Raw genomic sequence first — 27,390 nt, forward strand, 5'->3', positions numbered from 1 at the left:
TTCCACAGTCTTGGCATTCAGTATATGCACCTTGAGTTCATTGGCAGAAAAGCAATATAGTGTGATTTAAACAAACAAATATCATGCACCCCAGAGCACCTTGCCTTCTATTCACACTGCATTGCTATCAGTGGGAGTTGCATTGGAATACACATCTCATGCAGTACTTGTGACACATGTTATTATTACTTGTTGAGAGCTCTGAATCCTAACCACTAGACCACCAGGGAAGTGATTGTTATTATTAATTGTTAATACCTTTTCTAAAAATTGCAACCACTGTTTGATGAGGATGAATATATATTTAGGAGTTTGTATAGTATTTAAAATTGCAAGCATTGATTCGAGGGTTTAAAAGGAAATTAGTCATTTTTAGGGCACATACAGTAGTATACTATATGGTGCTGCTATCCTTTACCTTATACTATATGGGCTACTTTTACAATTGCAAAAATTGTAAGTTTTTTCGCTTAGAGATTATGTTAAATGTGTGTTGTCCCTTCTGTTCTCTGGATAAAAGATGTCCAAGTAATTCCGTAATCCAGAAGATTTATATAAAATGAAGTAATCTTATATATTTTACATCAAACTACTCATGGTGGGACAAACAAAAATGCATTGCAAAGAGCTCCAAAAAGATCTCTCCTAACTGGGTGAATGGGCATTAAAACGGCAATGCAGTTAATTATAAGCAACTAGAAAGTGGCGCACATTTGGGGCAAACTTTGTATATATGCTTAAAGGGTGTAAATTGGCAGTGATTGCCCAGGAAAGAGATACAGTGGTACCTCAGGTTAAGTACTTAATTCGTTCCAGAGGTCTGTACTTAACCTGAAACTGTTTTTAACCTGAAGCACCACTTTAGCTAATGGGGGCCTCCTGCTGCTGCCGGGCCGCCGGAGCACGATTTCTGTTCTCATCCTGAAGCAAAGTTCTTAACCCAAGGTAATGTTTCTGGGTTAGCGGAGTCTGTAACCTGAAGTGTATGTAACCCGAGGTACCACTGTATTGGGGTCATAGTGATATAGCTCAATGAAAATGTCCCAGTGGCATTGCTTGGACAGCACAGTAAACCAGATTGTGTCTTAGCAGCGCTACGTGAGCATGTGGGTTCTCAGAGAGGAGCTTCCAGCTCCTTTGCTCCTCTGTGGTCCTAAAGGAAGCCAAGGTTTGTCTCTGATTGTCCAAACCCAGGCTCATGGTGCAGCTCTCTCCAGATTGCCGTAACCGATCAACAGTGCCAGATGCAGTTGGTTGGTGGCTCCGCAAAAAGCACTCCCAAATTACCCAGCATTTCAGATTAAAAAAGGATCAACCTGGAAGCCAACTAGATGAGATGAGAACCTAAGAAGTGCCTCAAAATGGCATCCATGTGAGATGGGGGCAGGGATTAGGACATAGTGCAATGCATACAATTTATTTTATTTTAACTGTCATCCATATGACAGATAAGGTAGTAAAATACATGTAGGTGATATAAGCCTGAGTTCATCATTTGAGGAACTTGCGGTTATAGTGAGTACATAATAGTACATGGACTGGCACCCCTTTTTAAAAGTAAGGTTTTATATGGCAGATTTTAGAACAGATTAAATAAAAATCATACAAAATAATCCAGCAATGTTCATCTCATGAGTCAAGTGACTTGAGAGGGGAGAAGATAAACTGTGCTCAGCTAAATGTTGCTGCTTTCTATTCCTGCTAAGCATTTCCAGTTGTTGCAAAGTTTTGACATGCAGGAAAAACTCTCAAGGGTATCATTAGTTAGAAAATATTCCCTACTAAAGTGCAGAGCACAGGCCATTAAGAGATAGTATATTACATGCCTAGCACTTAAGAATATACAACACACTTATACAAACAAATCCAATAGCTGCCTGCTGGGGTCAAGACACAGGTGGTTGTATGAGCCAGTGAGAGTGTTTATGTATGTGCTCATGCGACTTACACACACACACGCATATATATATATATATATATATATATATATATATATATATATGAAAATAGTATTTTTATAGAACTGTACACATTAATTTATATGTTCCTTGAAATAGCCGTGTTTATGTAGACATATTGTTTTAAATGTCTGCTTTGCTTTTGGGAGTGCAGTCCCATTATGTGTTTTACAAGCTGGTCTCTGACCATATAATAAATTATTATTATTATTATTATTATTATTATTATTTAGTTAGACATATTTTCTTCCCGTTCATTAAAAGTCTTCTAATTTGTTATAAACAGAATATTCTGCCATCAAAGTTTTACCAGTTTGTACACAAAATCTTTATAATGTGGAGCACCAAAATAAACATGCATTAATAGATCAGTTGAACCATTTGGTGGTGCTAAATAGCCTTTTCTAGGCAAGTAATAAAAGAGGACAAACTATAATACATGCATTTGATAGTGTTTAATGGAAATCAGAATTGTTTTCCATCTTGCAAAGTATGGTTTTTCAATGTAACTTTTCAAGATGTTCATATTAACCAATGTTGTTGAAATCTGTGTAATATATTCAATTTATTATGGTCAACATACTAGAAATAATAAAAATAAAACTGTACAGTGCATCATTATTTTAAGTATAGAGTAATATATAAAACGAGGTATAAAAAATGACTTTGGCTCAGGGATGCTTATATAGAAGATAACATATGAGTTAAGTAGCTCTCCCTCCCCAGTGATCATTCCGACTTGAGATAGGTAAAATCTGTTACACACATGTAACCGTTTGTCTTAGGTGAGTTTGAGGTTACTGTTAAGCTCATTATTTGATCTAGTGTCTAGACTGTAGAAGATACATTATTATTATAGCAGTGAATACATATCAGTTTCCTTTTATGCTGTCTGTTATCTTAAGTCTGAAATGCACATCAGGCACTTCATGTGGGCTAAATCTGCAAAAGTGTTAAATTGAACTGATATTAATTTCCCTCCCTCTTGTTCCTGAATTCCAACAGTCAACCAAGCCTAGCAAACAGCAGGCATACTAGGGCTGGATCTAAACACATCAAAGAAGCAGTTCAGTTAAACGCGTTGTAAACTTCATATAGCGAAATCCTGGTGGCGAAAAATGGGACTCCACAGTGCCATCTGGTCTCACTGTGCAACAACATATATAAAGCAATTTATCTTTATGCTGCATAGTATTGGAGATATACAATTACTGGCAGTGCTGCTCTTGTCCTGCCTGGAGCCTCTTTGCCTAGGGTATCGCTAGTGTAGGTGCATGGCTACCTTGTCAATATTAAGTGTTCCTGGTGTTTGCTGGCTACTTCAGCTTTCTGGGGTTGTGGACAGAAAGGGAAGGGAAAGCAATTTGTTGATTGCTAATGTATAGACTAGCTTGATGTCTTACTAACATGGAACAAGTGGCAGTTTTTGTTTGGTAGCATAGACTTCAACACTGTTTTCTTTTGTTAGCTCAGGTTTAAATTGATGTATCAGGTCAGAAAAAATGATATGGCAATAAATCACTGTATTTCAGCAAAATGTATTGTGTTTATGCTATAATTCAAAATGGGCATCTCCTCTGCAAGTTGTCATTCAGAGACCAGTTAACAGAAAGGCTTGCATATTTTGTTGTGAGAAGAAGCACAGGCCAAAAAGGGAGGAAAGTTTCACACCTTCTATTACCCTATCAACCGGGAAAGGGAGTCCATCTAGGACAGTGGTGGTGAACCTATGGCATGTGTGCCAGTGGCAGCACTAAGAGCCGTCTCTGTGGGCACGAGCGGAGCCGCCAAAGCATGGCCGTTGCTGGGTTTTGGCAAAGTGGACGGCCTCACCCCCCATGCCGTTGCGTGTGGGAAACGCTCCATAGAGTGTGTGCCTCCTGCAGCAGCCTCAAGGGGAGTTCTGTGCCTGCTAACCAGCTAGCATGGAAGGGGAGCGGGAAAACAACAGGTCTTTGGGTGAAAGAGAGAGAGAGCATGCACAGGAAGGGACACGTGTGCAACTTGCTCACCACATTTCCTGTTCCGGGCTGGGAGGGAGGAGTGGTGCCCCTGGTCTAAGTGGACACCGCTCTCCGCCTCCTCAGGGCTCCTGAAAGACATGGGCAGGAAATTCTCTGCAGCGATAGTGCGTATGATTGGTGCCTGTGACAAGGGCTGTTTTCGATTTTGCTGCGTTGCAGTGGAGACGATTGGTGTAAGTATGTGATGCTGGTGAGCGGTTTTCTGCAATCCCTCCCCCAACAGCTCCCCCAAATCTTGATAATAACCCCCCCCCCCAAAAAAAACTGAACAACTATGGACAATCCCTCCCCAAGCTCTTAGTGGCTCTTAATACAGCCCTCTAGTGAACCTTCTGGAAAAAGTGTATTTCCAAGATTTGATGGCTCATAACTATTTTGGGGGGGGGGGAGTAATACCAGTGTGCTTTTTTTCTGTGGGGACGCAGGAGGACACATACCCCTAAACATTTTGTGAATTTAACGGGAGAAGAAAATTCCCTGTATTTATTTTCCCCAATTAGAACTGTATTTTCCCCGATGGTGATTTTCTTGAGTCAAAATGAGAGTATTCCTAAACATTTTTTTTTAGAAAGAAAAGTATTGAATTTTACCATAAAATTATATATCAATGGAAAGGGTTACATTAACCCTAACATATGAGGGTTTTTTCCCCCTAAACTAAAACCTCGGAATTCAGGTTAAATTGCCGTGTTGGCACTTTGTGATAAATAAGTGGGTTTTGGATTTCAGTTTGGGCACTCATTCTCTAAAAGGTTTGCCCCCACTGATCTAGGAGAGGTAAAATTCTGGTCCTAAATATTGGCTGCCTTGCAGCATACCGGGTATCTTCAGAAAAAGAAGAGGCTGATGAGTAAAGCCTACACAAATCCAAAGCGGAGTCCTTAAAGCTGTTGGATGGAGTCTTGTATGCCTCCTTCTGGCAACTCATGCATCTGAGCTAGTGACAAACATATTGCTCTGCCTTTCTTTGGACCACATCAGCAAGACCAAGAGACGGATCTGTCCTATTTTCTGGGCAGCCCAGGACTGCCATACACATTGCCCAGGTTTGCACCCCGGGGAAGTCACTTTGGTGCTGGTAAGGCAGCAGTTTGACTTCGCACCCCCCCCCCCCCGAGGTGCATCCCATTGTCTCTTGAGACAGACAGATGCCAACAACAAGTTCCCGTTTCCTTCTCCATTGAATATGCATGCATCCACTTTTCTAACAAGAGAATAAAGTTTGCCTATTGCTGTCAAAAAAGTACCACCCACAAGCAGTCTTTAATTAAAGAAGTTATTCAGACATAAAGTTGTTAATCAGGAATATTTTTTTTAAAAATCCTAAGTTTTGCCAGTTCACATCTATAAAGAGTGATGTGATGACAAAAATGTAGAAAGGAATAGATGCTATTCTGCAAGTCTTGGTGGTATCAGTTGAGCAAAAAGAATTGTGGAAACAGGGTTCTGCAAACAGATTTTTTCTAATGAGTGTATAGAGACCTATCTGTATATTAGCTGAAAAAGCGTTCTTATACATTGAGATAACTCATGGATCCTATACTTTACCCCATAAGAATCCCTACGTGGCTCAGTCTTCTGCACTACACCTGATTATTATTTCTGCTTCCATGGTTCTTTGGATCAGGGTATGTGAGATGACATTAACCAGAAGCAGATAGTACATTCTATTGTGTTCTGCATTTTATGCTAGTTTACACTTGGATGAATAGGATCACACACTAGAGGCATACTAATGCCTGGCATATTTTTGTCTCCTCTGCTCCAAAATGACCTCATTGTTTCTGGCCTATAATTATTCAGTAATATGAAAATAACCTGGTTTTGTGTAGATAATCTTCAGTCAAGATCTTGTGCTCTTTATGAAATTTTGATTTAGACATGTACTGCAGAGCAGAGTGAATATGAAACATTCATCTTCCCATGGCTAGTTGCCATGGGAACATAGTATACAGTGCAATGTCATTCCAGTTCTAGAGATGTCTGCAGTAGTTTTTCTTTGTTGCTGTCCTTTCTTAGGCCATTGTGTTGCAGGCTGCATACAGCTGCATGCACACATAGCATCATCTTTGCAGAATAGTCTCAAGTGGCTGGCACATCTGCTGGCATGCTTTTCTCCTAAGTCATAACTCTTATTTGGGTCTGGAATAATAGTAAAAAGTTCACAGTTCTTCACATTTTGGTTCTATAGAATGAGATGCAAAATGTATCTTTGTTAGCCCAAACAGACCATGTAGACATGTTCTGAAAACAGGGCACTAGCTTACATTAGATAAAGATGCAGAGAAAATAATTCCTTTATTTTCCCCTACAGCCTTCTATATCCCTCCCTGAAGTAGATTGTCCATCTGCTACAGCGGTATTCATAGATAGAAAATATTTGACAGGGTCATTGGAGGGAAATGTACCTGAGACAAGTATTTTATTTCAACATGCTAAATGTAAATTGCTTTATATTTTTATTTGAAGACTGTTTTTGAATTTAAGGCCACAGTTGACTGCAACAGGAATTAATTTCCTCCTGCCTATTACTTTATTCACCCCTCCATTAAAAAAAAACCCTTTCATGCCTCATTATTCAGCTTTTGTTTACTTTCATATATTCTCTAAAGATTTTATATTCAAATAGCTCAGATTTTGTCAGTATCTTAAAAAAACTGTTTAGCTAATTTCAAATATAGATTTGGTTTAGTATGTTCCTTAAATATTTTTGCTTTTAGAAATCCCCAAAGTGTGCTGCTGTTCTCTGTGTGACCCAAACACCCGTCTCTTAAGAAGCCCACTGTGGCTCCCTCCTACTTCCTTTTGTTGTCATTGTGAGTAGCTTCTAAATTAAACTCACTTTATGGTAAGGAATCTGTGTGTGTTCCTTGACCCAGGCTTGTCCAGTTGAAGACAAAAGCTAAGCTTACAGTTACAAATGGGAAACTAATGATTTGAGTACTACAGATGCAGATATGATGCAATGTTAATTGCACATCAAAATCAGTGGGACTCTTCAACCTAAATGTGATTAGGAATGGACGTTAGAAATCTTATTTTTCCAACACCATTGTCCTTTTTCTCCCTTTAAGCATTTATGCAAACTGAATGTTGTTCATTTTGCAACCCTAGGATTTATGGCCTGCCTCTGCTTATAAAATCAATTATATCCTTATGCATATATTCTTAACTTATACAGTCATTAATTTAGTGAATTTTGCTGTAGGTTTTGGTAAAATTTTTGCTGTGCTAGTATTTGTGCTTGTATAATTTTCTTACCTCTGATATTTCTATTCGTATATTTTAAGGTTTGGATAATTGTTAATTTCAGAGTCATGAGTTTAAGCCCCATGTTGGGCAAAAAATTTCTACATTGCAGGGGTTTGGACTAGATGACCCTCAGGGTCCCTTCAAACTCTACAGTTCTATGATTCTATGTACATGTATATGTGTGTTAATCATTATTGGTAGTTAGAAATTATTTCGGGAGGAAAATGTGGAGAGGGCAAGTGTAGATATTGCAGAAGAAGGAACAAGAAATTGAAGGCATAGTAAATTCAATTGTGATAGCAGTTTGAAGTAGAATAGTACATATGGGAAAAAGAAAACGTTCCAAGATAACCGAACATACATCTTAATGTTATGCATGTTGCTTAGCAACAAGCAATAAAAATGTGGACTAATGTGTTAAAAGTAATTCAAGAGGGGAAACCATGTATGTCTTGTAATCAAGTATGGTAAGGGGTTAAAAGCAAGAACTGGAGAATAAAGAGCAAGTGTCCAAAAAGCTGCAGAAAAATATGAAAACAGATTCTTGTCTCTCATCATTTTACTTCAAAGTAGCTGGCACAGGGGGAGTCATTGGTTTTCAAACAGCAGCGCACCATTCACTTTTGTTTGTTTGTAACATTTTATATTCTGTCTTTCCTCCAAAGAGCTCAAAGCAGTGTTCTGACCTCCCCTTCAACAGAACAACTCTTAGACTAGGCTAAGAGATAATGACTGGTCCATGGTCACCCAGTGAGTGCCATGGTTGAATGCAGATTTAAATTCAAGATATCCTGGTATCGGTGCAGCATCCTTAACTGCTGTACTGGCTCCTTTTTGCAAATCTCATATTAGGAACATAGGATGTTGCCTTATACTGTGTCAGATGGTTGGTCCATCTAACTCAGTATTGCCTCCTCCAAGGTTTCAGATAAGGAGACATTTTCAGCCTTACCTGGAACTTAAAGCTGAGACCTTTCGCATGCAAGGCAGATGCTGTACCACTGAGCTATGGCCCTTCACATTACAGCATTTCCAATATATAAATCACTTACAATGTATAATAAAAATATTTTAAGTTCATTTCAAACTTTTCCTTTTTTATAGTAATTTTTTACTTAATTTTCAGAAGTTAAACATGTATACTTCAATACATAATAGGTTTGTCTTTTCCTGACTTCCCACCCAATTTCCCATGGTGTTTTAATTTCCTCCCCTCTGCTGTACAGTGCCTTCGGTTTCTTATACCAAATGCATCAATACTGTATTCTTCAATTCCTTCTACTGCTCATATTTCAAATCCTGCTTGCGAGTTCATCAAACTGTAATATTTCCTTAAATAGTCCAAAAAGGGCTTCTATTCTTCCACAAAGCAATCATCGTTAACTTCTCTTATTTTGGTTGTTGGTTTCAAACATTTCCAGATCTTTGGAGCACCATTGTAGCACTTTTCTGTAGTGAAGCATCAAAATAACAACATTGTTTGGATTGTGATCTTACGGTTTTATATTATGCTTTTATGCTGATGGCCCATGGTTAATCCAGTTACAGTAAGATAGGAAATAAAAGTGTGAGCAAAATCTTGAGTATATCTCCAAATCTGGGAGAGCTGTGTACAGCTATTAACCAAATGAGAAACAACAAAGCCAGTGGACCTGATGGGATACCTGCCGAAATATCAAAGTGGGCGGAATTGAACTTACACAACAACTTCACAAGCTCATTGAAAAAATCTGGGAAAGAGAAGAAATCCTAGCAGACTTTAAAACTGTGTTTATGGAAGACAATCTTACTCGGCTACGAGTGATCGCCAAAGAAGAAGATATTCCCTTTACGCAGAAATTTAAACATACTTGGACAAAGAATTCATTGCTTTTCTACAGACTTAAAATGTATGCTTAAGATCTCACCATTTTCTTGATTCCTTATTTTTCATACTTATTGCAATTATGCATACATGATGGTTGACTTGGCTCAGGAGAAGGCACAGCTGACCTGATTTCTGTACGTAGTGGTAGTAGACTTTGCAGTCCTCCAAGGAAGCCATTTAACTGTTATCTGTGCCTTCATTTCTCTTTTCTTAATATTGGCATGCTTGGCAATTTCACATCTGTAGTCTGGAATCCTTCTGTGCCACATCCACAGGGACCTTTTATAACAAAATCTAATGTTAATGCAACAGAGCTGTTAAAATGAGTCAACCAAGAATAATTTTCCCATTTTAACAGAAGTGAGCAATGAAGAATCTGCTATTCCAAAACATATAATTAAGCATGAAGAAAATAATGTATTGAAGCCTTTTCTGGTGTTCATTTCTTTTTCAGTTTCATTATCCAGATATTGTAAGGTGACAACTCAGTGTTGAATATAAGTCAATACTGTGGTACAACTGGAGGCTGAGGCTAGTGGATTGCTTGAGCTCAAGAGTTTGGGGCTGCTGTGAGCTACGCCAAGGTTACTAGAGCATCAACAACAGAAGTTAGGCTATCCCTGTCCAGATAGGGGCTCAGCTGGGTCACCAGCTGAAACTGTTGGAAAGCTTATAATATGCCCTAAAGCTGATGATACGGCTCTTTACTTTCTTCCTTTTTTTACTGGCTATATTTATTAAACTGTAAACAGAACAAGTAACATGATGCGGTCCCAAGTCACAAGCAGAGTAAGGGAGAGATAGTGAGGAAAACTGGAATTAGCAGATATGAGGAAGTAAAAGTGTGTGCTGCGGGGAGAGGAATGTTCCATTTAGCAGGCATGAGAGAACAGGTGACTTTTAAGCAGGGTTTGGGTTTTCATTTTCATTTATGAAAGAGGAAATAGATGGATTTGTGTGGGCATTGGTGACAAGAGTGTTTATAGATTGATAAAATTCTGCTATCATTTTTTTTTATTCTTGTAATTTAATTAAATTTCTATTCCACCCTTTCTCCCAAAGGAGCCCAGGGTGGCAACAAAGCAGCAAAACAAAGCAATTTCTAAAAAATAAAATAAATAGAAACATTCAAAACAGTCTGATATCCTCACAGCTAATAATTTCAAGGTTGCCCAGAACAATATCTTTCAGATACTGCCTGTACAGTCATGTTTCAAAATTCATACTGAATGAGGGTGACAGATGGACTGCACCTGTCTCACCAGAAACGGCGCTCCATAAATGGGGAACCACTATTGAGAAAGCCTTATCATGGAAAATGACGCCCTGGGCAGGATTTCTTCTTTTAAATTACTACCACTGCCCTTCGGGGCAATACTTGAGACCTTCTAATTGCAAAGCCATATTTGCTTAATATTTTGGCAGTATTGCCCTCCTCAAAAGCCCATCCAACCTTGGTACCTCAGTGGGGTCCAATAACAACAAGGTTTCCCTTACATTTCCTCTGTTTATCCTCCATACCATAGACGTTTTAGTATCTTCCAGACTTGTATTAGGATATATGACTTACCTTATGGCAAGTTAATTTTAGCTTTTTGCTGCCATTTCACATCTTTACAGCCACAGTCATGTGAGATCCACGGCAACTCTAATGATCTATTTCTTCTTCCTTTTAAGAAGGACTGGATTCATTTTGCTTTGCACAGCAGTTTGAAAGTTCACACAGGGAGAAATATTTCATACTATTTATTACCAGTTATGAATAGTGCCTGGATAAGAGCACTTCTAGAAATTCTGCAGAATTGCCATCTAGCACCATGGCATGCTGGGAAAGGAAAATTTGCCATGGCTGGCAAGCATTTTTTGCCCCTTGGAAAGTAACCCTAATGAACTACGTCATTGCCGCCTAAGGTCCTATTTCAATCCTCAAAAGTGACTGTAGTTCTTTGCCCCATTTATCTCCTTGCAGAGAGACCTATTTCTCGAGTTGATTGATGACAGTTACGTATGGGGTTTCCTTTGCCTTTTGGAACCGCTAGCCAGGATTCAGAGTGCTATAAAATGAATTCTACACACAGGGCAGGGTGGTATTCTGAGGTTTAATTCTGCAGCCCTCTTCCAGTGTTCCAAACCTCTGGAATCTGCAAATGCTGCACAGAAAAATCCTGAAATAAAAATCTCAGAATGCATGTGTGAAACAAGCGGAGAAGATGATCTGAAGGTGTTCCACTGAAATTGTAAAGGATATGTCACAAGTTTGCTGGCCTGAAGTATTCAGGGTATGATGTAATGCTATTAGTTCTCTGCAAGTGATAGGACAAATAAAAGTAATGTTCTAGGACTTGCAAGTATCTAAGAAGATGACTTGAAAAGTGAACTGAATTATTCTTGGGTGTGATTAAGAGATAAAATGCATGGGATTAAATGGATGAAAGGTTCAAGAAAATGTAAATGGGCTCCACTGTGGATCCCGCTTAAAGTTTTCCATCTCTTGTATTATGTTCTCTTCTGAGTATGGACAGACAACTAGTGTTACTGAAGGGATTGTGATGTTTTAAAAATTATAACATTTTAAACCAGTAAGACATGGACTCCAATATAGTTGGTTTTAAGTAGCTCCCTATTAGTGGATCTTTGCCAATTTGCTGTTTCTTAACAACCCAACATTTAAAAAAACAAAAAACTTGTGGGTTGTAAAAGTTGCTGATAGGGAAACTGCCTTTGATACCAACTTTTTCTGTTGCTTTTTAGTGAGTTTTCCTTCTTGCACTAAACCTCCAAACTTCTACAAGATTCAGGGGAATTGGGGCATCAGTGTGGGGATTTACAACAGAGAGATTGTTTCTTAGGAAGGAAAATTCTTAAGCGACATTTGTTTCAGAATCATAAGTACATAATTACAGTAGTTCCGTCTCTTTGGAGTATTTTTTTCTGAATTTGTAAATCTCTGTTCTCTGCTTTCACATGCCTTGTTCATGTCACAGTTTTAGCCCAGGTGGCTTCAGGATTGTGTCCAATGCTGTGTAAGTGGGTTTCTGCTTGTGCAGCAGAATGTCCTTTCCTCTCCCCTCCCAAAAATAAAACCGCTCCGGGTGGTCCCCCAATACTCAGGAAGATTTGAATGCACACAGAGGGCTGTAGACAGCAGGAGAGTAAGGGGAATTTCTGTTGTACACATGGAAGCGTGTTGCTCGGATGGCACTGCAGCATGGGGTACAACCCTCAGTTCTTTTTAATCAAGTAGTAACTTATCCATCAACAATTTCATTTCAATTAATGCTGCATGAATGAAATGTCCATTGTGTGCAATCATACCCCTTTATTACCAAGTTATTAAAGTAACAGCCCTTATGCATTTTGCTCGGAACTTGAGAAGTTAATGGGCTTAAAGAAGGTTGCAGAATATGAGATAGAAACGGTTACGTTCTTGAGTAGTATGGAAAGCTGGAGCAATAAGAGAAAAGTCTTCATTCAGTGCTTTTCTCTGCAAGCTATGATAATAACCTTGAGCTCAAAATTTATTTATAGTATTAATAGAAAGAAATGTCTTGGGGACAATACTGTGAATAACTTTGCAGACGCGCCATTCCAAGAGTGAGAGAACATTAAATTTATATCCAGGTCTACTCATTTCTTCACAAAAGATTTTTTTATTTTATGGAAGAAATATTAAGTGCATTGTTTTGTGGGATGGGGTAGAAAGAAACAAAATCTGTAGACTTGGTGAATGTTCAGTGGGAGCTCCACTACCCAATATAATATTACGTTCAGGTGGTGCAAGCCACCTTCTTCCTTTCTCCCACCTTCTGTGTCTTGTCTCCTGCTCTAGACAATCCCACAAAAGCATTTATAACCCAGTGCTTTGTCCCAGTCCCATTGGGGCTTTGCCCACATATAAATGCACATAGAATTGAATGTGAGTGAAAGGAAGAGAAGCCCACTGGGGAACACACACACATGCGTTCCTTAGCAGATACGGCCTTCTTTGCAATGGATTTGATTTATCATGCCCCTACCACCTCTGTGTCAGGACAAGTCCAGAATTTCATGAAACCTGCTCAGAAGACTGCACATTGCCAGCCCTTGCATATGTGGTTCTTTTCATGTGGTGTATCTGCTGTTTACCTAAAGTGCCATGGCATGGGAACTTGAGAAGTGGCAGTCATACAAATCCCTTAACGGAAATGTTGAGTCCAAACCAGCTTTTCCCAATCTCATGCCCCCAGATGTTTTTGAGTTCAGCTCCCATCATTGGCTGTGCTGTTGGTAGTTCAAAACTTCTGGAAGGGTACCACATTGGTCTAAACTCATAGCGTATTTGGTGATTGGAGGTTTGTTTCCACTCATTTTCTCCCATGTTTCAGCAGCTGTTATTGGAAATAATTTGAGACAGGAATTGGCCTTGCAAACTTATGTGCTGCAGTTCTCAGCCTAAAGTCATAGCATTCTGTTGATAGTGTGGCACTCTAGAACTTCAGTTAAATTATAATTAAATTTACACTCCAGTTCTTTAACTGAGGGGGTTAATTTTATTTCAAAATTAACCCCTCTGTTAATTTTATTTCAATTCTATAGTATTAATGTTTTTAAATGATCGCTCCCCCCTGTTTTTAGCTGTTTCCATTTTAGTTGTAAGATGCCCTAAGTCCCTGTCAGGGGAAAAAGTGAGATATAGGTAAGTATAAAAAAATAAAAATTGTTTGCTAGCACTCTTGAATAAGTCTGTGAGTAACATATTGCAGTAAGAATCCTCAGCAAAAACAAAAAAGCACTTTATTTTTTAAGTATCCACACATTTTCATTCTAAAGAATGCAGTCTCTGCATAGGAAATATTACTTCCTGGGCTGTCTTCTTTTATTTATCTTTGTATTTTGCTTTTATCATTGTCGACAGATTTGCTTAAAGTACTTCGGTCTGAAATAGAATATGGGTATGGTCTTGGAGTTTAAAATATTTTCAATCATTGGGGAAAATATAATTCTAAGAAGAGAATTTATAAATAATGGGATAATAAAATCTTGAGATAGAAAAGTTATATTAGGTCAAGTAGTCAATTTCCCTTTGCCACATGAAGATAGTTTGCTTTCTATTAGGTATGTTGTTCACATTGATGTATGCCAAACAGAGCTCTACTTTTTCTCCTGGGATATCATTCTGTGGGAATGTAAGAAATTATTGAGGAGTTGGGGAGAAAATCAAGGTCAACTTCAAGCTATTCCGGAGCCTAGCAAGTTCTTTTAGTAAAGGTAATATTCAACATCAGCATGTTTCTGTCTAATGTTTAAATATGGAACTATGCCATGGCAACCTAAAACATCAAAATGATTGGACATTATAATGGGAGAAGAAATTTATAAAAAAAAAGTTACTGGCAGGCTATATACAGACCCCACCATTTAAAATTATTGTCAATACAGAACACAAGAGTACAATTTGTAAATCTGAGTAGTCTTCAGAATTGGAAAAGGGATAAAATTAGGATGGAAAGAGAAAGGAAAGAGATTCTTTTAGGTTTTCCTATGTGGTCTGTGTTCACCCTCTTGAAAACTCAACAACAACAACAATGCTGCAGCAGACAGTAAGAGACTTATACTAAGGAGAACTGAAAATATTGGACATATTTACTTAGAAAAGAAGGAGGGGAGTGAAATGAAGAAAGAAGACAGTCAATATAAATTTAATCTATTTAATTTTAACTTTTGATACCTAAGGTGAAGAAATTTTTACAGATTGCACAACTTATTTCTTGGCAAGAAATTAATATTTGCAGATCCAAAATGTTAGTTGGAACAGAGAAATATTTGGAAATAAAAAGCTTGAAATAATATAAATGTATTTTTACGTACATATCAACCTCTAACTGATGACAGCTAGGAATAAACTTCTATTAGAAACAGCCTATTCTATAATGGGTCTTTCCTGTGACATATTTGCTTATTGAATACTGCTGGAGAGGAGATACTTAGACCTGAGAGATCACTGATTTGGCCATTATGACAATCCCTTTGTTTCTTTATTTTGCTTTCCATAGATTATTGTTGACTTAGAAGGATAAAGGAAAAGGAAAAGCTATTTCAGCTCAGAGGATGGATTAGGCTCTGTATCCAATCCAGTTCTAATTTTGCAGGGCTTACTTATACCACAGCAATAGCAGACCCTTCTGTGTGATCAAAAATCTTTGTCTTCTATGACTTGTTAAAAGATCATATACTGCTTTGCATACTGTTAAGTAAGAATATAATCAATAGTCTTCAAAATCTATTATGAAGTGCAGCATTTTACATTGTTTTTGTTTGTTTTTCCTTTTAAACAGCTTCTTAATAGCACAGACAACAAATTATGTTTGTCAGTGAGTGTGTGATTCAAATGTGTCAGTTGAACTGATATTCATAAATTGGTACATAACTCTGGTTCTAAACAAGCCTGAAATTGGGTTAATAACAAACATTTTCATAACATTTCTAATCGTATATTGAATTGCAGCATACACTTTTCAGCAAAATGTATTTTTTGATTTATCGGTTTCCTATAATGGTAAATGAACACTTCTTCAACAAGTGCTACAAAGCTTGCATTTCTTTATTTAGACCCTAAGTAAAAAAATGCAAGCTTTATATCACTTGCAGGAATTCCCCCTAAATTTTTGGGATTACCGTCAAAGCAGATAGCCACCAGTTTTCATGAAGAAAATTTGACATTCCACTGCAACAGGCAAAAATGAACTAGTTCATTCACAAATAACTAATTTATATAGGAATAGTACACTGTCAAATTGGTTCTGCAGCCAGTTGTTTAGACTGGTATAAACAGGTCTACTACTTGCATTTGGGAGCGGGTGGCAGTGTGGGTTAAACCTTGCCAATCAGAAGGTCGGCGGTTCGAACCCCCGCTCCCATTGTTTGGTCCCTGCTCCTGCCAACCTAACAGTTCGAAAGCACGTCAAAGTGCAAGTAGATAAATAGGTACCGCTCCGACAGGAAGGTAAACGGCGTTTCCGTGCACTGCTCTGGTTTGCCAGAAGCGGCTTAGTCATGCTGGCCACATGACCTGGAAGCTGTACGCCAGCTCCCTCGCCCAGTAAAGCGAGATGAGTGCTGCAACCCCAGAGTCGGTCACGACTGGACCTAATGGTCAGGGGTCCCTTTACCTTTAAACAGGTCTACTGCTTGCATTTGGGAGCTTCTAAACTCCACCTTTAAGCAGAATTCTTAAGGTGGTTTCAAATAGCCTCCTGGGCTTTTGGATCAGAACTCCATTGGGTATGTGAAGCTCTTGTCCCCTTTCTTTCATCCATGAGCAAAAGTGTTTTCCACTCACAGACTGAGAATGATGGTATGTTACAGAAATTCGTTTTTTATTTAAAAAAAAAAATCTGAATATTTCAGTGAGCCCAACTAAAACCCCAGTTCAGGCAAAGCTAAGCTCTTTTAAGTTCATTGATTCCAGTAGTAGAGAAAGGAGCCCACCCAAAACGTTTCATTGAAGTTAAGGAATTTAAAAGAAGTGCTTGAATGGTAGTGCCAATTTTTCTATCGAGAAAACATACCTACATTTGAGTTGTTGCAATATGGAATAAACTGAGATTTTAATCAATAGTTCAGGCAGATGTTGGAAGTGTAGATTAATGCAGAGCAATTTCTATCAATTTTCTGGTTTGTAGCTGCCTGGCACAATTTTCCTTTAATAAACATTAGAGCATGCCACTGTTTATAAAAGCTGCAAATTTTGTGGAACTGCATATGCTAAATATAATGTTCTGTTGCTCCATCTGTTCTTACTAAGACAGCTATGGTAGCAATCTATATTATCTAGCCCGATGAAATCCTAATGTGTTATTTTATACTTAAACAGATGCGTGAATCTAATCGATAAGGAGTTAGGAAATAATGTTCACTAGGAAAGCATAAGCATAGATTTTTAAAACAATCCATTATGGGTCTAACACTATTTTGACCTAAATGTTTTTAGAAGATGCATATACAGCTTGAACCTAAGAACTGCTACATCAGTGAAGTATTGAATGGGATGTATCATTCAGGTGCGGGTGCTTGATAGGGCTCGTAATTTTGATGCAAGGTTGAGGAATGTATCTCTATTAGGAGCAGCTACCACTTCTTGTGAGTAGTAACAACTATGAATTACTGAAATTGGATGAGACCAGAAGTAGGATACAAGGAGAAGCAGTGCATACCATGCTACAGGCATTCCAGCCACTGCAGTGGCGTAGCAACCCCTACCAATCACCCAAAGCTGATGAGTTGTTTTTTTAGGAGATCACAATATTGTAGAGCTTTTTTTTGGGGGGGGGGGAGATCAGCCAAAGTTGTTGCACACCGTCTTCTTAGGCACAAATCTGCCATGGACCATCATAAGCATTTGACACTCTGGCCAACCAATATAATACAACCACCATGCAGAGCAGCCTCCTTAGAATTTCAGAAGAGTTGCGTTTTTTGAGTCTGGAATTTGTAAAAATGCATAGTGTTTCAATTTTAAAACCCAGCATTTATATTCTTTCTTAAATGTTTCTGGAATTTAGATTAACAAGTCCAATAGTAGGTGGCAACTTCTGCCTAATGATATGTATTTTACTGTTTAACTGCATTCATATAGCTGCTTTGTAACAGAAGTTCTCTGGACAGCTCACAAAAGAAAAAATCATAATACTTTTACCATCTTTAATACTAAGGCCATAGCCATCTTTCCCATTGGTCTTAGTGGTTTGTTGAGCCAGGGCGCCGGCCTCTCAGGGGTGCCCTAGTGAGTGGGGGAGCTGTGTGGCTTTGCTGGCAGCCTCCCCTTTCCCTGCATGCCCACCAGCTGCGCCCCACCAACTACCGTATTTTTCGCCCTATAGGACGCACTTTTCCCCCTCCAAAAATGAAGGGGAAATGTGTGTGCGTCCTATGGGGCGAATGCAGGCTTTCGCTGAAGCCTGGAGAGCGAGAGGGGTCGGTGCACACCAACCCCTCTCGCTCTCCAGGCTTCAGGAAGCTATCCGCAAGCCTTGGGAGCCCACGGGAGTTCCCGCCGGGCTCCCAAGGCTTGTGGACAGCAGCCTGCAGCGCGAAACCCGGGGGGCTCAGCGGAGCGTGCCCCGGGATTCGGGCAGATATACGCAAGCCTTGGGAGCCTGGCGCGACTTCCCGCCAACTCCCAAGGCTTGCAGACAGCAGCCTGCAGCCCGAAACCCGGGGAGCGCAGCGGAGTGCGCCCCGGGCTTCGGGCAGATATCCGCAAGCCTGGGGAGCCTGGCGGGAGTTCCCGCCGGGCTCCCAAGGCTTGCGGATAGCAGCCTGTTCTGGGGTCGGGGGAAGTTCGGGCTTCCCCCACCCCAGCCCCGTGCCTGGGGGGGGGGGGAATAAAATTGTTTTCCTTTATCCCCCCCCCAAACTAGGTGCACCCTATGGGCTGGTGCGCACTATAGGGCAAAAAATACGGTATATGGCTGGCGGGCGTGCAGCTTCCTTCCCAAGAGCAATTTCTGCAGAGGCTTAGGAAGGAAGCTGTGCACAGCTTCCCTCCCAAGCCTCTGCATCTGCTCAAAATGGCCCTGCTCCCAGTCGTTGTCCTCTTCCTGCTTCCTGGAAGCACGCAGCCTTCCCGAGCTGCCTTCTCAGGCACCCCAATGCCGGAGAGCATGTCAGCCAGCACGTTTTCCTGCTTGATCGCCGCCACCACGCCAGGAATCGGGGTGGGGGGGAAGGCAGAGGACATTTCCCACTGCCCCCTCCCTTGTTTTGGAGTTGCGGGGGGGGAGGCAGAGGGATCTTTGCACGATGGCGCCAGATATGCTTAAGTCAGCCCTGACTCAGGCTTATATCTGCATGTACTAATCAGCATATGGTGACTTAATAAGCAAGCAACCAAATTGTGGCAAGTTCAGCCTTTCTTACACATTATATTTTTTTATACAGTTTGCTGTCCAAATCGTCTTGTACATCCTTAGAATGTTTGCTGCGTTTCTACCAGAAACATAGGCAAAGACCTTACGCATTGATCTCCTTGGTCTGTCTCCCTCTCCCGTCCCTACCTGTTAAAATAAGCATGGTGCACTTCATGGTTTCTTTTTTTGGAAGGCCTTGCTATGGTAAAAGTCCATGTGGCTGGAAGCATAATTTCCCTCCTTGATATGCATTTGTTCTAGCTAGATTGTAACATGCCAGAACACTGCTGAATGAAGTGAAAAGCTCTTCAGTAGCTGATGTTAGAGGATTAAATGATGACCATTCCTGTCCCATTTCTCTTATCTCATAATCAAGCTTAAGATTGCACTAGATGGCTCTGTTAGAGTGATTATATATTTGAAATAGAAATTATTTGATCTCTACTTGGGTATCGCAGCATTTAGAGAAGACTCGTTTCTTTCTCTTTAATGCTGAATATATTTGTAGTGCTTTATAGCTTTCTACTTAGATATATTTGTGCTTAAAGTGTACTTCAGTCTAATAGGGACATGTGCTGCAGGGGAAATTTCAAGCTTTTTTATTTACACTGCTGCTAATGGTATCTTTCAGAATAATTGAAGTGCACTCACAATATGTAGGCATAAAGTAAGGAAATTGGTTCACTCAGGAATTGAATAATAGGAATTTCACTTCAAACACTAGCTGGCTAGCTCTGTAGGATGCAAATTGTACTCAAGTTAGTTTTTTCTAATAATGACATGAACTGTCAGGAGATAATATCATTTACAGAATTCTCTGCCTGTATGTGTAACATACATACACCTGCTCCATCCACTGTTTTGTAGCAAGATCACATGCTTTAAACTGCTTTACAACACAAATCATTTAGCAATTCTCAGAACTGAAATGTCATTTGCTTGATAGCCATAACAATCTTCTCCTAAATCGTGTCTTTTGGCTAAAAGTCTCCACGAGTTTTCAATACCTGTGTGGGTACCATTTGCAGTATGCTAATACGTTCTATGCTGCTTAATTTACCCTGATATTGCCCATAAATTACAGCCAGAATCAAAAGGTTTTCTCACATTCCCAGAACCAATCAATTTGCATGCAGCTCTTTCTGACATCAGAATGTTTGGGTCAATAACAAACAGCTTGTACCACTAACGTGTACTAGTACTAAGTGGCTGACTCACCCTCAAATGCAACAGATGCCCTCCACTGTTCTGCTCAGATACCACAGTAAGCCAGAAGGTTTATAGTTCATGGTGGAGGGCATATGTTGCAGGTTCAACCCTTGCATTTCCAGGACAGGATGAGAAAGACCCTTGCCTGAAACCCAGGAGAACTGCTGCCAGACAGTGGAGGCAATACTGAAGTTAATGGACCAGTGGCTTGGCTCAGATTCCTATGTTCTAAAAGTTAGTTGAAGACGACCAGGAACTGATTCACATTAGCAAGTGTGTCCGCACCCCCGTATTATCACTTCTTGCTTCCTTGTGATTCACATGATGCTCATTCCCACTTGAGTTGGTACCACTAACTTTTGACCCTTCTGGGATTTCTCAGAGAAGTTTTATGCTGACTCTATTGTGTTTTGCTGCTGGTCATCGTCTCATGTGCACCAGCTGCATATTTCCACTGATACTGGTGAGAGTGGCTTCGTTCCTACAGAACCAGTTCACCATCATTTACCTCACTTTCCTCCTGCGCTCCATATTTGACCTTAGACTGCATCTGTCTGAAGAAAGAGAACTCCCTATTGAATGCAATCCCTTGAGTCAGGGCTTTTTTTCAGCCAAAACTCACCGGAACTCAATTCTGGCACCTCTCAAATGGGCAGCATTGCTCTTCTAAGAGAACGAGGGAGATGTTCTTGGTGGGTTCCAGACCTCTTTTTCTAGAAAAATAGCACTGCTTTTAATCATGACAAGTGACTGAAAACATATTTTGTGTGCCGTGTTTTGCACTTACTTGTGTGATGATAAATGGGTATACTTTTAAAAGAATGCTTGCATTTTCTCTTAAGTTCAGGTTTCATTGGGAGTGAACTCTGTATTTTTTTGTTCCCACCTTGTTTTATTAGTTGCCCAGAATAATTCAGACATTGAGTTTCCTTAAATATATTGTTGGAATACTGCTGTCACAATAGAAAGAAACCAGCATCAGCTTTAAAAAAGAAGTCATTCCAGTTCAGTTTTCTTACCACAATGTATTGCCTTTTATATTTAATCCCATCATTTTAAACTAGTTTGTGATTTAATCCCATCATCTAAAAAACCGGAGAGCACTCCACACTATTTCAGGGGGTAAGTACCTACAGATCTTGATGATATTATGACAACTTAAATGGTTCCTTAAGGGCTCCATCACTCAAAATAGGGATTTTGACTGCAAGTAATCCTATCAGATCTGTACTATTTTAGTTGACAAAACTACAGTAATCCTCTTTACAATTCTTCTATATTTATTAAGTATTTAGCTAGGTTTTCTTAACGTCTGTGTCTTCTAAGAAGTGAAATTAATACACATGTTGCTACCTAAACTGCAGCACGCTGCAGGAAGCTGATCAACAAAGTAACAAGCATTAGAAGAAGAAAGGACTGACTGATTTATTAAAGGAAAAGGCAGTTTCCTGCAGAAGTTGTCATCCTTGAATCTTCAATTGGTGGGTCATTTCATCCTCAGCAGGGACTCAATGCATGAAGTCTCATCTTTACTCTCTATGCTCAATCAGTACGGCACTTCTGCCTGTACTGCAGTAGCAGTTTAGATTCCTATTGAAACACATGAGGACATGAATTTTTTCATATCTTTCCAATATCTGACTGTCAGGGAACTGCCATCGGAGGGACAGGTGGTGGACAGGCTCCAGGAGAATAGGAGAGAATCTGCAGCAGAGGAAGGAACCAGCAGGGGGAGTGCAGGAGTCACAGCGGAGGGGAGGCTCTGGGATACTTCTAGTGAGAATAGCGAAGAGGTAACAAGACCCCCGTTAGGAACTCCCACCCTTCGCCGGAAACTGTCACGCAGAGAGTCACGAAGGCGCATGTCCGTCAAACAGCTTTTATGTTGGCGTAAATTCCGTAGACGCCCACTGTCAGATTCTACCAGCGACTGACAGAGTCATGCTTTGGGGGCTCCGTTAGTGCCTCGGTTTGGATGACCAGCCAAACCCCAGAGGGATCAAGCTTTTACGCACAAGCAGCTCACTATCCCATCACAGCAATCTGACAGTCTTTGAAAGCAGCTTGTGCAAGCACAGGGCATCATGAGCGAACCAGCCGGAACCGGAGGAGCAGGAGCTGGAGCTGGAGCAGGTCCAAGCCTGGAAGAAAGGTACAGGGCGTTGGAGGTCCAGCTGGCGCTGCAAACGGCGAGGCTCGAGGAGAGGAGGGCTCAAGATGCGGATAAAGGGAAAACCACCCCACTTGCCAGACGGGTGCCTGGATTGGTGCAGAAATTTGGGGGGGATCCCAGGAACTATCAAGCCTTTAGGACAGAGATGCAATATGCTCTCAATCTACTGTTTGATGACTTCCCCGATGAGAACTCTAGAGTGGCGTACGTGATTGGCCATCTAGAGGGAGGGGCGAAGGACTGGGTTCGGCCCCTGATGGCAGCCAATAATGAAATCTTAAAGGACACAATGAAGTTTTTTCGCGCCATGGACTTGATGTTTTCCAGCGAGATCGAGCAGGGGGTGGTGCGCAGACAGTTAATGGCGTGTAAACAGGGGAGCCGATCTGTACGTGAGTACTGGACTGAGTTCACCATGCTGATTCATAGACTAGGGTGGGACCTTGCTAGTGAACCTATTCAAATGCTGTTTGAAGAAGGTCTCTCTCCGGCAGTGAAAGATGAACTTTCCCGGGCGCCTAGGGCGGAGTCTATGGATCAGCTGACTAAATCAGCGCTGTCCATAGGAGCACGGCAGGAGGCTAGAGCTATGGAAAAGCGGGAAGGAAAGGGGGAACGTTGGAAGGACTTCCGCATTCCAGAGATTCCGGAGCAGCCTTTTCCGCCAGCAGAGCCGATGGAACTTGGAACAGCGCGCGCGTGCGCGCAGTTTCAAACACCAGTGAAGGGCGGAAGAAGGAGGGAAAGAGCGGCAAGAGATGCTATCTCTGCCAACAGCCAGGTCACTTTGCCAGAGTCTGTCCGCAAAGGAAGGAATGGCAAGGGATGGCGGGAACTGTTGGGGGGAAGGAGGAAGAAGAAATCACGGAGCAAGTAAAAGCCAACGCCTGGTTGCCAACATCAGGGCACAGCAGCCAGGCCAGGGAGTAGTGAATGTGCCCACGCCGGAACCTCCAAGACCAGCGCTTGTGATAGAGGTGTTGCTGGAACTGGCAAACGGACACCCACTGAAGATAAAAGCGCTATTGGATTCAGGTAGCTCATGTAATTTCATGAGTAAGGAGTTTGCAGCTGAACACCAGATACAGACTATCCCATTAAGTAAGCCTTTGCAGGTTACCACGATTGATGGGAGGGAGCTGTTGGGAGGAGAAGTGAGCCAACAGACTGTACCAATGATAATGAGGGTGGCAAGACACACAGAACTGATAGCGTTTAACGTAGCCACCTTGGGAGGAGCTCCTATTATCTTGGGTATGAGCTGGCTGGCGCTACACGATCCGCTAGTAGGCTGGCATCAGAGAGTGGTTTCCTTTGGATCAGCACATTGCCTAGAACACTGTAAGGAGGGAGAGGCTCAGGCAGGGGCCAGGGCCACTCTAGCAGGGATGGAAGTGATGGACAAGGGGAAGGTGCCACCACAATACGCTGACTTGATTGACGTCTTTAGCGAAAAGGAAGCAGATAAACTGCCCCCGCACAGACCCTTTGACTGTCAAATTACCTTACTCCCAGGAGCACAATTGCCAGTGGGCAAGCTGTATGCAATGTCAGACAGTGAGATGCAGGAGTTAAGGGAGTTCATTGACAAGAACCTCAAGCGAGGTTTCATCAGAGAGTCACGAGCGGTGGGGGGCAGCCCAGTGTTCTTTGTGGACAAAAAAAAACACGGGCAAGCCCAGGCTTGTATGTGATTTCAGGGCCCTAAATGCAGTGTCAGAACCAGTGACTTTCCCTATGCCTAGAATTGATGACATTCTAACACGATGAGAAAAGGGAAAATTTTTACCAAGCTGGACCTTAGGGGGGCATATAACTTGATACGTGTGAGAAAGGGGGATGAGTGGAAGACCACTATGTTCACCCCCTTGGGGGCTTTTGAGTACCGGGTTATGCCTTTCGGATTACAAGCGGGCTCCGCCTGCTTTCAATCATTCATGAATCACGTCCTGGGGCCACTGCTCTACAAGAACTGCGTAGCGTTCTTAGATGACGTCCTGGTGTACTCAGAGAATGAGGAGCAGCATGTGCGAGATGTAAGAGAGGTACTGAGCAAGCTGCGAGAAAACCGGCTGTGGGTGAAACTGGAGAAGTGTCAGTTTCATACCAGGGAGGTGGAATTCCTGGGGTACCGGTTGTCTGACAAGGGATTGGCCATGGATCCCAGCAAGGTTCAAGCGGTACTGGAATGGAAAACACCAAAGACCAAGAAGGACGTGCAAAGGTTCCTGGGCTTCGGAAACTTCTATAGGAAGTTCATCAAAAACTTTGCCCATTTAACAGCGCCCATCACGGATTGTCTTAGTAGCAAAAAGAAATTTGTTTGGACGGAAGAAGCGCAGCGGGCGTTCGAACGTTTAAAGCAGGCGTTTGCGTCGGAAGAGCAACTTTTGCACGTGGATCTACAACAACCAATGAGAGTGGAGACTGACGCGTCAGACCGAGCGGTGGGGGCCGTTCTTCTCCAGCCGGGAAAAGATACGTCTGAATGGAGACCGTGTGCATTCTTCTCGCGGAAGTTGAACAAATCCGAGAGGAACTACACAGTATACGACCGAGAACTGCTCGCCATTCATGAAGCATTCCGGAAATGGCGGCACTTGCTGATTGGGGCGCAGCACAAGGTTCAAGTCCGAACTGACCACAAAAATCTGGAATACTGGAGAACAGCCCGAGTGCTGAACCAGAGACAAGTGCGATGGGCCCAGGAGTTCTCCAAATTCCACTTTGAGATTCGTTACGTGCCCGGCTCCGAGAACGTGAGGGCGGACGCTCTTTCCAGGAAACCTGAGTACTTAGAGGGGGAGGGAGCGCCTGAGGCAAGGCATGTAATCCCTGAAGACCGCTGAGTGTGTGGGGCGGCATTGGTGGGGCAGAGGGAACTGATAGAGGGTACTGAGAACGATGAATACGCCCAAGAGAAACTCAGAGAGCTCAGGAGGACAGAGGAGAACACAGGGGGGTTTGAAGAAAAGAACGGGGCGTTGTATTACAAAGGGGCACTGTACATACCCGATGGGGAACTGAGGGGCAGAGTACTCAAGCAGTTGCATGACAGCCCCACAGCGGGACATTTTGGACAGCACAAAACCATGTGGTTGGTTACCAGGGAGTTTTGGTGGCCCAAGGTGAGGGAGGACGTACGGGAATATGTCAGGGGTTGCGACAGGTGCCAGCGAGCGAAAGGAGAGAGGGTGGCGCCAGCGGGGCTATTACAACCCTTACCCACGCCAGAAAGGCCATGGGAGGCAGTATCCATAGATTTTATGACGGACCTGCCAAAATCCAAAGGCAAAACAGCTGTCATGGTGGTGGTAGATCTATTAACCAAGATGTGTCATTTTATAGCTTGTTCACATGCGGTCACAGCGGAGGAAACCGCCAAGTTGTTTGTAGAACATATTTTTAGGTTGCATGGCGCCCCCTTGAGGGTTTTGAGCGACAGAGGGAAACAATTTACTTCCAGGTTCTGGAGGAAACTTATGAGCTTACTGCACGTAGAACTCAATTTCTCAACTGCCCGGCACCCAGAAACAAATGGGCAAGCGGAAAGGGCAAACGGGATTTTACAACAATACCTGAGGTGTTATGTAAAAGACAGAGAAAGTGATTGGGTGGATAAGTTACCTCTAGCAGAATTTGCCTACAACAACGCTGAAAACGTGTCCACAGGGATGAGTCCCTTTCTGGCAAATTATGGGTGTCACCCCCGGGCATTCCCAGGAGAGGGAGGGGAGAGGTGGAGCGTGCCGGCGGCGGAATATTTTTTTGAAGAGATGGAAGCGATCCACCGTCAGCTTCAACTTAACTTAGAGAAAGCCAAGGAAGAATATAAGAAGCAAGCAGACAGAAATAGGAGGGAAGGTGAAACTATAAGGGTGGGAGACCGGGTGTGGTTATCCACCCAAGGACTACCGTTCAAGGGCGGGAGTAAGAAATTGAGACCCAAAAGATTGGGACCCTTTGAGGTCATACAGCAGGTCAACCCAGTAGCATTCAAACTCAGGCTGCCCAGTCACATGAAATTACACCCAGTATTTCACAGGTCATTACTGTCGCCGTACCGAGAGGGACGTGAGTGGGGGGAGCGTGAGAGAGAGGCCACCCAAACGCCCGTGATAGAAGAGAGAGAGCGCGACATGAACGTGGCAGGAATCATTGATTCCAGGTGGAAGGGGAATCAGGTGGAATATCTGGTAGAATGGGAGGGGGAAGTAGAATCGGAAAACACTTGGGTACCAGCAGAGGTAGTCAATGACGAGGTCTTAATAGAAACATTTCATCAGCGTTTCCCAAGAAAACCGCAACCCGTGGCACGATTTAGAAGGGAACACTTTGGGACCACCGATGAGGAAGGAGAGTTTGAAGGGTTCCCAGAGTCAGGGGTGGGTGAGGAAGCCGACTCCGACGAAGAAGAGGAAGACGGGGAGAGAGACGGTACGCCGTGGCTAGAAGTGTTTGAATCCTCGGACGACGAGGAGAGTTCCTTCAGGGGCTTTCCGCCCTCACCGCCAGTGGGAGAGGAGGCGGGAGGGGGTGAAGGGGGCCCTGGGGGGGAGGTGGATGTCAGGGAACTGCCATCGGAGGGACAGGTGGTGGACAGGCTCCAGGAGAATAGGAGAGAATCTGCAGCAGAGGAAGGAACCAGCAGGGGGAGTGCAGGAGTCACAGCGGAGGGGAGGCTCTGGGATACTTCTAGTGAGAATAGCGAAGAGGTAACAAGACCCCCGTTAGGAACTCCCACCCTTCGCCGGAAACTGTCACGCAGAGAGTCACGAAGGCGCATGTCCGTCAAACAGCTTTTATGTTGGCGTAAATTCCGTAGACGCCCACTGTCAGATTCTACCAGCGACTGACAGAGTCATGCTTTGGGGGCTCCGTTAGTGCCTCGGTTTGGATGACCAGCCAAACCCCAGAGGGATCAAGCTTTTACGCACAAGCAGCTCACTATCCCATCACACTGACTGTACAATTGCTATTATAAAAAAGATTTTTGGGCCAGTTCTATTTCCCATATCCA

General features: G+C 42.2%; 1 protein-coding gene across 2 annotated transcripts in view; it reads left to right on the top strand.

Annotated features, from left to right (window-relative positions):
• The window catches only part of EFCAB11 (EF-hand calcium binding domain 11), a 55,292-nt gene that overhangs the window by 13,719 nt on the left and 14,183 nt on the right, over positions 1-27,390 (top strand). The window lies entirely within an intron of this gene.

This window comes from Podarcis gaigeae (genome assembly GCF_964106915.1).
Source record: "Podarcis gaigeae genome assembly, chromosome: 1".
Classification (NCBI taxonomy): Eukaryota; Metazoa; Chordata; class Lepidosauria; order Squamata; family Lacertidae; genus Podarcis; species Podarcis gaigeae.